This window comes from Myotis daubentonii, chromosome 2 (assembly GCF_963259705.1).
Source record: "Myotis daubentonii chromosome 2, mMyoDau2.1, whole genome shotgun sequence".
Classification (NCBI taxonomy): domain Eukaryota; kingdom Metazoa; phylum Chordata; class Mammalia; order Chiroptera; family Vespertilionidae; genus Myotis; species Myotis daubentonii.
This window is the reverse complement of record NC_081841.1, coordinates 32,470,912-32,481,749: the sequence shown is the minus strand read 5'-3', so window position 1 is coordinate 32,481,749 and position 10,838 is coordinate 32,470,912.

The following is a 10,838-nucleotide window of genomic DNA, read 5'->3' as shown; positions in this document are numbered from 1 at the left end:
CTGGTATATACAAACAATGGAATATTATTCAGCCTTAAAAAGGAAAGAAATTCTGACACATGCTACAACATGGATAAACCTTGAGGACATTATGCTTAGTGAAGCCAATTACTAAAGGACAAATACTAAATGATTCCACTTATAAGAGGTATCTAGAGTAGTCAAATCCATAGAAACAGACAGTAGAATGGGGCTGGGGAAAGGGGAAGTAGGGAGTTGGTTAATAAGTATGGCATTTCAGTTTTGCAAGATGAAATTCTGGAGACTGGTTGCACAACAATGTGAGTATACTTGATGCTACTGAACTGTACAATTAAAAATAAAAGATGGTAATAAATGCATTTTTTTTCAGCCCCTTCAATGCCAGGTGTTAGTGTAGAGACACGTTAACTTGAGAGAATCCCTTTTCTCATGAAGCTTCTATTCTAGTGAGGGTAAATATATAATTTTTAATAACAATTTTTAATAAAGAAAACATCTGAGATATGCCAGGCACCATATGTGCTATGAAGAAGATAATAAGCCCAGCTGGGTAGGGTTTAGTGGTTGAACATTGACCCAAGACATCACCTGTTTGATTTCTGGTTAAGGCACATGTCCAGGTTGTGGGCCCCATCTCCAGTGTGGGGTGTGTAGGAGGCAGCCGATCAATGATTCTCTTCATTTCTATCTCTTTCTCCCTCTCCCTTACTCTCTGAAATTAATACTATATATATGGGTGTTTTTTTTTAAGAAGATAGCATAAGGTAATATGGTAGACAGTGACTAAAAAGCTGCCTTAGCTGGGCCATTGGGCCGAGGACTCTGAGGAGGTGACATAGGTGTTCAATGCCATTGATGAATCGGGCTCCCTGGACTTGGAGGGATAACGAGGAGTTTAGCTTTCATGCTAGTGGGGAGATTTCCCACGAGTGAGACATTCTGACAGACACTTTCATAAGATCTCTCTGACCACTAGATGGAGAATGGGTCTAACATAGGAGAGGGGCATGAGAACTATACAAATCAACTGAAGTCAAACATGCTACATGCTGCCTGACAGAACTCAGCTGGCTTCTGAGATGCAAGAAGACCACGAAGAGCCTCCAGACAAAGAAAATTCCTGCAAAGATTCATTAAAGCTACTCACCCATCCCTTATCTTTTACTCAGACCATAAAGGGAAAACCGACCACAAAAGACACCTTGTAAAGGTTAAAGTTAATCCCAATAGTTTTTGTTTCCCCATTCTATTTTCCCATACCATCACTTTTCTATAGAAACTACAAACAGTTATAAGCTCGACCTCTAGAGACAGCTGAGGTCTCTTCCTTCTCTGGTGAGGAGAGTCCGCTACTCTGTCCATGGAGTGGCTTTTCCTGCTTGTCCTCTCTGCTTGATAAAACCCGCTTTCCACTTTAACCTTTTGTCTGGCTCCTGTCTTAAATTCTGTCCTGCATGAAGCCAAGAGCCCTAGGGTTGAATGAGTTTCCCTTAAGACTTGCCCCTCTGGCATCAGACCCAGGGACATGGGAGAATGGCTGTTACAGTGTTGTAGGTGAGAGAGGAGGGGCACGTGGACAGTGGTTGTAGCAGTGGAAATTCTGAGACATGGCCAATTTCAGGATATAATATGAATCTTGAGCCAGCTAACCTATCAGTACAGGAGTGAGAGACAGAAAGGAACAAATGAAGCCTAGATTTTTGGCTAATCAATTGAACATCTGAAGGTACCCTTTATTTAGATGTGAAGCTTGATAGAATGATTTTGATGGTGCTGGTGGTGGTGGTGGTAGTGGTGGGGCTATGGATCAAGACTTCTGCTATGGCCATGCTGTTTCAAATGTCTACTTAGACACTGGGTAATTGGTTGGATAGAAGAATCTCTCTGATGACTGCTGTGTTGTTCCCTGGGACCCCCTGGGAGGGTTTAAGAAGGTGGGGGCAGGGGTGACTGGGAGATTGAGGCAGTTTAGGTTTATAGAGCACTATGGAAACGAATATCCCCATGACGATGGGAATTGCTGAGGATGTGTTGCAGACTAATTGCCTGGATATCCACGCCCAGCTGGGTTTTCCCCTTTTCAAAGGCAAGTCCTGTCCCTTCACCTGAACTCTGACCTACCGCATTGCTTTTGCACTTCCTTGGAGCTGCAAAACCACTGGCATGCATTTCCTCACCCAAATTGCCTCCCACTATTCCCCTGATGAGTCTCTGTTTCTTATTTTTCACTCTTCTTCCTCGTTCATTTCTCTGCCCTACCCCGCCTCTCTATAGTCAATAAGTAACTGCTAAATCCTAATGATTCTTTTAAGGTTTGTGCCTTTAAGGGAATTCACCCTATAAACAGTTTCACACCAGCTCAGTGCAAACCTGCTCTGATGCTCCCATCTCTTGCCCCCATTAATTTTATTTTTCCCCCATTGACTCTTCACTTGTGTTTTACTTCCCACACCTAACCATTAGAACCTTGTATTTCTGTATAAACACCTGTCTCCTATTCCAGGGTGTAAGGTATCCTTCACCACGCCTAGCCCAGCATGGCAGCACTCATAACACTAGATGCTTTACAAATCCTGGGCATGAATTGAGTTCATGGAGCAGTTTAATTGCATGTCTTCCAGAAAACTCAGTTCTAATACTAATAGCCCACCACCGTGATCCTATTTTTGTATTCCCCTATTATTTCACGTCTGTATTAATCAATTATTTCTTAACCCAATTACTTACTCCTTCTATTATTACTCAACTGGTTCACATTATGCAAGTCTTTCCCTCCCAATTTTATTGTAGACTTACATGGAGAGCTTGTAGAAAGCTTCTTCAGTGACTGAGGCAGTGTATTGCCCTAAATTGTTCCATAAGGGTGTGTTAAATGGAATAATGAATTAGTGAATTAATGATTTAAAGAATGACTGAACAGTCATGGCCAGTATAGCTCAGTTAGTTGAGGGTCATCCCATGTACAGAGAGGTTGTGTGTGTGATTCCTGGTCAGGGAACATGCCCAGGTTTCAGCCTCGATCCTCAGTAGGAGGACTGCAGAAAGCAGCTGATGATGTTTCTCTATCTCTCTCTTCCTTCTTTTCTCTCTAAAATCAATAAAAACTTTTTTTGAACACCTTCCTGTCTATCTACCAGCTCAGTTTCCTGGTCCTGTAGGCATGAATGCGTAGAGTCATGTTTAATTGTTTGTCCCCGTTCCCGCCCTCCCAAACACTTTTCAAATCCAACCAGAGACAAAATACTACTGATTCTTGCATTTCAGTAACTTTTAATTCATTCTGTGTATAATGAAAGATGTTATCAATCTTCTTTCAGACATAAAGATATACAAAAATCAATTATAAATAATAAGAATTGTCTGTAGCCGTCACCTGTAGGGTAAATAATGTGGGTGTTCATCTTCTTTCAGACATAAAGATAAACAAAGATCAATTATAAATGATAAGAATAGCTTGTGGCTCCCACCTGTAGGGTAAATAATGTGGTTCTTCATATAATATGTATGTGCTTTTAACCTTCCCTTTTAAAAAATTTCTCCTTGTATTTTATAAGACTATAAACTAGAAATACTTTTTGTCTTCAGCAGCCTCAATGTAAGAAACATTCAAACCTGTAAAGAATTTTGTGAGTCTATTTGAGCCAAACTGTTGACAATTGCCAGGAAAAAAATCTCAACAGATTGAGAAAGTGCTCCTGAGAATGGCAGTGTTGCACATTATTTTATACATTACCATCGAAAGAGGAGACGTATGTGGGTTACATGAAATCCATTGTTGATAGATTAGGGAGGCGGGAGAAAGCCAAGCGGGGAAACCTCTGGGATTAGATAAAAAGTAAAGTGATAGTGACACACTTCTTTTACTTAGGTGGTATAGGATAGTTAACAGTCAACAATAAACTCAATGACAACGAGGGGATTTGCGGTCTCCGTAGAAAAGTGCCTTTTTCAGGGGTCTGGAAAAAGAAAAATTACTTTGACATTCCAATGGTATGTCATCACAGATGCAAAAAGACATTAGACAGGCTCAGTTAAGGTAGACTGACTTTTGTCAGGGAAGATACTGGCCTAACACATCACTACCCACCGTAAACTGCTTTTAGTTAAAAAAAGTTTTAATTTCAGACCATCCTTTGTGGCTAGTTTAGGTCTGAGTTTGCAAGGCCGCCGTGCAGGCCTTCTCTGAGCTGGTCAGGTTAGCATGTGGCCCCTCTTCATCCACACAAGCTCATTCACACATTTATAAAATATTAATTCATGTTAGGTAATTGACAATCAGTGTCAAAGAAGACTAATACAGCATTGAAATGACATTCACATTGCTTTATTTATTTATACATTAGTATGATAAAAGAATTGTTGATCTTTCTAAGTGCACAGATACAGACCTCGATGAAATTTTGTAAGGAGTTAGCAAATGAGGAAATAGGAAAAGGCCCTATGACTACTCTGCATGAAAAGCTCTTGAACAAAGTAAATCAGGAGTCATCAATCCACCCACCCTGTCCCCCACACCCCAGTGCCAATTAGGAAAACTAATTACAGGTACGCACTGTGGGTACCTCATTTGGACAGTTTGAATTATTACCCTCACAAAGTGTGAGGAGCATAATCTCAAGCCCTTACTACACAGATCTGGGCAAATTGGGCCATTCTTTTGTTTTGTTTATTTGCAATATAACCATTCAGAATATAAAATCTTTGTGACTATTGGTACAGCTATGAGGATTTACTAATCCTTAACTGTTCATTAGCTGGGTTGTCATTATCCCTTGGATAAAAAGGGAAATCTCAAACTATAATTGATAATAAGAGCACAAATCTGGGTCACTCTATGTCTGTGATATACTAGTATATGTATAAATGTATATTTTTTAAATTAAATTATCAAAAACTTGTGCCTATTTTACTTTATTTTTCTTTTTTATTGAATTTATTGGGTGACATTAGTTTATAAAATTATATAGGTTTCAGCCCTGCTGGTGTGGCTCAGGAGGTCATGGGTCGATTCCCAGTCAGGGCACTGCCTGGGTTTCAGGCTCAATCCCCGGTGTGGGGCGTGCAGGAGGCAACTAATTAATGATCCTCTCTCATCATTGATGTTCCTATCTCTCTTTCCCTATCCCTTCCTCAATGAAATAAATAAAAATATATTTTAAAAAATTATATAGGTTTCAGGTGTACATTCTCTAATACATCATTTGTATATTGTATTGTGTGTTCACCACCCCAAGTTGTATATTTCTAAAAATTTGATTTTGTTCAATTCAAATGTGCTATTTATTTCAATGATTTATATTAATCTATGGTATCAAATTTGCTCTAATAAAGATGAGAAAATATAGGTCTTTAGGTGTTCTCCATTATTTAGATTGTGCCTTCACTTTGTGAAAGTTTCATAGTACCAGGATCTGTATGAAGGATACCTGAAGGGAGATACAGGCAGGCAGGGCTGGCAAAATTCTCTTGTGATAATTAGCTAGGTTTTAGGGCGAGAGGGTATGTTTCTGTGTAATTGGCCCAAAGAGAATTTTAATTAAAATAAATTAGTGTGATCAGCTAAATTTCCTGCTAGGTGCATACAGTTGAGCTGGAAAATGATCTAGAGAAGTGTATTCCCTCCAGACAGAAATATTTAAAATCATCAGGTAAACAGGCAAATTAATCATATTAATATTAATTTTGTTCCAGGAGGCAGTTCTATAGCCATTCCAATCAATGTCTCATTTCATTCTTCTCCTGCTTGCATAATGAAGGTCAAGGATACCCTGCTTTGAGAGAGCTCAGCTTCTGATTTCTAACTGAGGTTATGAGGCTTCGGTAGCCAGCGGGCTGAAGTAGAGTTTCTCCCCTGAGATTCATGAACCCTCAGTACGAGTTCCTGGAGGCCGGAGGGTGACGAGGCGGCAGTGACAGGCGTGTCACAGTGTTTTTTCTAGGATGGCAATTAAACAAAGGGCCCCGAGTTCCAGGAAGGGCAATTCACAAGTGCCCTCGTGGGGCCTCTTTGTTATCTATGCTGCCGAGGACAGCAGTCTGCAGACTGGAGGAAGCTCCTGGCTTCCCTCAGACGTGCTGGCTTTCTAATGTGAGGCCAAGGCTTGGGCCTCCGCTGTGAAAGGAAAACGCTGAAGTTCAAAGAAGAGGACCTGGGTAGTAGTAATGTTTATTTCTCTAAAATGAGGAGCGTGTAAAAAAAGACCCCGAGGGCCCATCCAGGTTAGCACCTTCCCATGCCTCCCTGCGGATAATCTCCCTGAGAAATGGGAAGATGTGGAGTGTGGGAGTGGGTGTGGGAGAGGACAGAAGGAACTGGGCATAGAGATGGCATGTCCCCAGCCACACCAGGTCCCATCTTTACCCCGACTTGCTTCTCTGTTGCTCTCCCTCTGTCAGTACTCCAGGCTTTCTGCTAAGCAAGCACCAAAAGTTTTCATCGAGGAGAATTAGTTCCCTATTTTTGCAGCGAGAGGATTGGGAACCCCGTAGAATAGACTTCAGGTACTGAACCAGACCCTGAAAGCACCGATGAATAAACCGAAGGTGTTGCCTCTTCAAAGTTTACAAGTGGGGAGTGATCATTAAACAAGAAGAGTGCAATGACAGAGCTCTACAGGCCTGGATCTCAGTGTGAGGGATGGGTCCTGGGGTCCATAAAGGAGCCGCGGGGATTGCAATTGGGAGGCAGGGGTTTCTCACCAAGGATGGCGACGCCTGATGTGCAGCTGTTCTGGTGAAAGGGTACCCAAAGTGCCCACAGAGCCAATCAGGTCTCATCTTTTGCAAAACACAATTCCCTGGCCAAGTGGGCCAGGTATGAGGAGAAAGAAACTTAGGCTGAGTGAACTCTCTGGCCCCCTGACTCTGGCCCTTTCCTCAGTCTCTGACATGGGCTTCAAGACTTCCTGATCTCCAGGCCTGGAAAATCAGCCATCTACAATAATAAAAGCATTTTATTAATTAGACCAGACAACCTTCCGGACAAAGCCGCGGCTGCGAGGGAAGCCCAGGTCCCAGGTGCCAGAGGGAAGCCGGTGCCAGCAGCCCGGGGAAGGAAGGCCTACTCTTGCATGAATTTCGTGCACCAGGACTCTATTACTTTAATATTACAGATAAGGGTCTTAATCTAACCTTTATTTCCTCATTATTTCCTTGGCACTCTTTTCCCTGCTCTGCCTTTTTATTTTTTTAAAGTTTCTCAAAGTGTACTTTGCATAACTACATGTAAATAACCTCTAAGTTACTTGTTAAAGATTCCATGTGAGAACTATTCCTCAGAAACAGGAGGTCCTGACTCTGGCTGCACATGAGAATCACCTGAAAACAGCACCTTTATAAAAAACACCAGTTCTCTGGGCCCTATATCCAGAGCTTCTGATTTGATCGGTCTGGGTTGGTTCCAGGCACCTGCATGATTTTAAAGCTCCCCCACAGTGACCGAGTATGCAGTCGGGGTTGAGAGCCCCTGAGTTAGAGGAAGCTTCCACAGATGAACAGGTGTGTGTCCAGAGGATGAGGGCTGGGGTGGGACGAGACCACTGAGGCTGGCTGGTAACCCGGAAGGTCTCCATGCACAGGCAGTGTCTACTAACGTGGGTATGGGGTGCTTCCTGAACCTAGATTCCATCCCTGTTATACTTTCCGAGGCCCATCCTCTTTTCCCAGGTCTCCCCAACTTCTCTCCACTAACTAAAGGATTCTCAAAATTTAGTGTGTATAAAAGCCAAAATTTTACTAAATTTTACTAATATGCAGATTCCCAGAGGTTCTGATTCAGTGTTTCTGAGATGCTACTGGACTCTACATATTAAACAAGTATTATATTTAAGGATGATTCTATACCATTCTGATGAAGGTGATCGAGGGACCACCATACTCTGAAAACACTGCCCAGGCTTTCACCAAAGGTATAATCAGCTACCCCTGGGAATGTTCTCTGTTTCAAATTCTGGCTCTGCCATCTCGTATCTGATCTAGAGGATACTAACCTCTCTGTACCTCAATTTCTCCATTTGTAAAATGGAGGAAAAGTACTCACTTTATATGGGTTCTGAGGATTAAAAGAAGTTAAGACAGGTCATTTCTGTGGCCTGAGGTAACCAGGGACAGAGCTGGGTAGCTTTGGGAATACAGCTCTCTATTTAGTTGGATTTGGTCCTCTAATAAGGCAGTCATGCAACTGTTTCCCTGATGTCGTTCAGCCTTAGCCTCCTGCTCCATTTCCCCACCCACTCAAGGGCCACCACAATCACTGTTAGACGAAACTTTATTTCCATGTGGTTTATTGTGAAGAAAAAAAATACTGAATGTGTGCTTTACACATACTTTCTTCTAATGGATATTAATGTTTAATGTATAAAGGTTGAACAATAACAATATGTTTTTAAATCTTATTAGACTCTATTAGTTATTTCTAATCAGCAGGCCTAAAACTCCATCTTTCTAAAAACTAGATCCGTGATGACACCCAGTGGCCAAAATGTTAACCACTGAGATTTAAAAAATATGTGTTTTCCCAAGCATACAAATACTTAACATTGCATCTACTTTACCTTCACAATTTGAGAAAAATTCAATAATGAAGCATGAAATAGTCCTGCATGAGGAATAGCATCAACAAAATGTGGACAAACCAAAATCCTTTAGTACTGTTTTTAGTAGTACAACTTCCACAACCAGTTCAGGCAGAGAAGAGTACCAGGTCATCAAAGGTGCCATTCTAATAAAAATGTTTAAATTTGGAGAAAGCGATTTGTAACAATTAGTGGCAAATAAACACAGAGACGGTTAAGATTTCACAATAGTCACACTTGGTCCTTTAAACAATTAGGGAATAATGAACAATTCAGCTAATGATTGGAACAAAAATAGAATGTTGGGGAATCAGCTAGAATTGTAAGAAATATTAACCATGCTGTTAACCGTGGTTGTTTTGATTAAAGAAGGCACATTCTAACCTAGCTGGCAGCCTCACTCAGGACCTGGAAGCTCACCTGGAAGTGTAGCCCTTCCTCCCCATTTGGAGCTGCCTATTATATCATGGAAAGATTAACAACTTTGTTGCAGAAACCAGAATTTCCAGCCCTTTGAAGACCTCAGCCCTTGCATATCCTTAAGCCCCTTGAAGACCACAGTTCTTTTGCGTATCTGTACACTGCCCATTCGCCCTTTAGTCTACTTTTCCATGTAATCTTTGTTCTTCTACCAATATAAGCAGCCAGCTTATGGTGGGGTGCAGAGCAGATTTTTGTGGATGACCTGCTGCTCTCCCATACTGCCAGCAATCTATATATATAAAGACCCAGGGGCCATCATATCTGAAACAACTGAACGGACAACCCAACAGGCTGAGTGGGGCGACAAGGCCAGCAGGGGGGTTAGTGAGGGACAACCAAACGACTGACCAGCAGGCTGCATGGAGCGACCAGGCTGGCAGGGGGGTTAGTGAGGGATGACCAAACGACTGAACAGCAGGCTGTGTGTGGCAACCAAGCTGGCAGGGGGGGCAATGAGGGGCAACCAGGCCGGCAGGGGGCGCAGTTGGGGGTGACCAGGCTGGCAGGGGGGGGGGGGCAGTTAGGGTTGATCAGGTCAGCAGGCAGGTGAGCAGTTAGGAGCCAGTGGTCCTGGATTGTGAGAGGGTTGTCCAACTGCTGGTTTAGGCCCCATCCTGGAGATGGGGCCTAAACCGGCAGTCGGACATCCCCTGAGGGGTCCTGGATTGGAGAGGGTGCAGGCTGGGCTAAGGGGCCTCTAGTATTTGAATGAATGCTCATATATGATTCAACCCTGTCTCTACTGAATTGGCTCAAGTAGTGACAGCACGGAACCATTGTTTGTCCAGTTACAGTAAGTCATTACTTTATCAGATTGGCACAGGATCTATTCTTTTGTAGATTCAGTCACTTACTCACTCAAGAAATATTTCCTTGTTTCCCATATTGAGAAGTAGACTCTGAAAGGGAGGTTAGTGTCCAATGGAGTTCATGTAACCTACTTATGTCTCCTCCTTTGATGGTAATTTATAAAAATAGGTGAAAAACCACCATTCTCCAGAGCATTATCTCACTGTTTGTGAGTTTGGCTCAAATAAACACAAAAATTCTTTATGGATTTGAATGTTTCTTACATTAACAGTCTGAATCTGATGAATGCTCCTTCTCTCTTTTTCAATTTTTATTATTTTTTAAAAATATATTTTTATTGATTTCAGAGCGGAAGAGAGGGGAACCAGAGATAGAAACATTAATGATGAGAATTAATGATCGGCTGCCTCCTGCACACCCCGTACTGGGGATCAAGCCCACAATTTGGGTATGTGCTCTTGACTGGAATCAAACCTGGGACACTTCAGTCCGTAGGCCACCACTCTATTCACTGAACCGAACCAGCTAGGGCTGCTCTCTCTCTCCAGACTGATTTCTCTTGCCTTTTGATGTACTTTATAACTTTTTTATTGTTATTGAAAGTCAGATATGTTGTTGGGTAGTAGGTACCAAGACAAATTGGTCTTTAGTGTTCACCAATCTTACTGGGAATTGGGCTGTATTTAATGTTTCTTCTACCAGAGACTTCAAATTCCCCGAGTCCTTAGTTTTTACTTGGGGACTTTCTTTTGTATTGCCTCTCAGTAAAAGTTTGTGCTCTGTAGCCTTTTCAGCTGTATACCACTGTTATTGTACTGGCTACATATTGGTGTGGTGCAGGGTGTGAAAGAGAAGCCTACGTCTTGGTCTTTTACTGGGCTTGTCCTGGGAGTATGGCCTTTGCTAGGATTTCTTCACTAGCGTTCACTACCCCCTGCTCCTACTTTCTTTCCTGCCTGCAGGGTTCCCAATCTATTTCCTTGGTGTCCT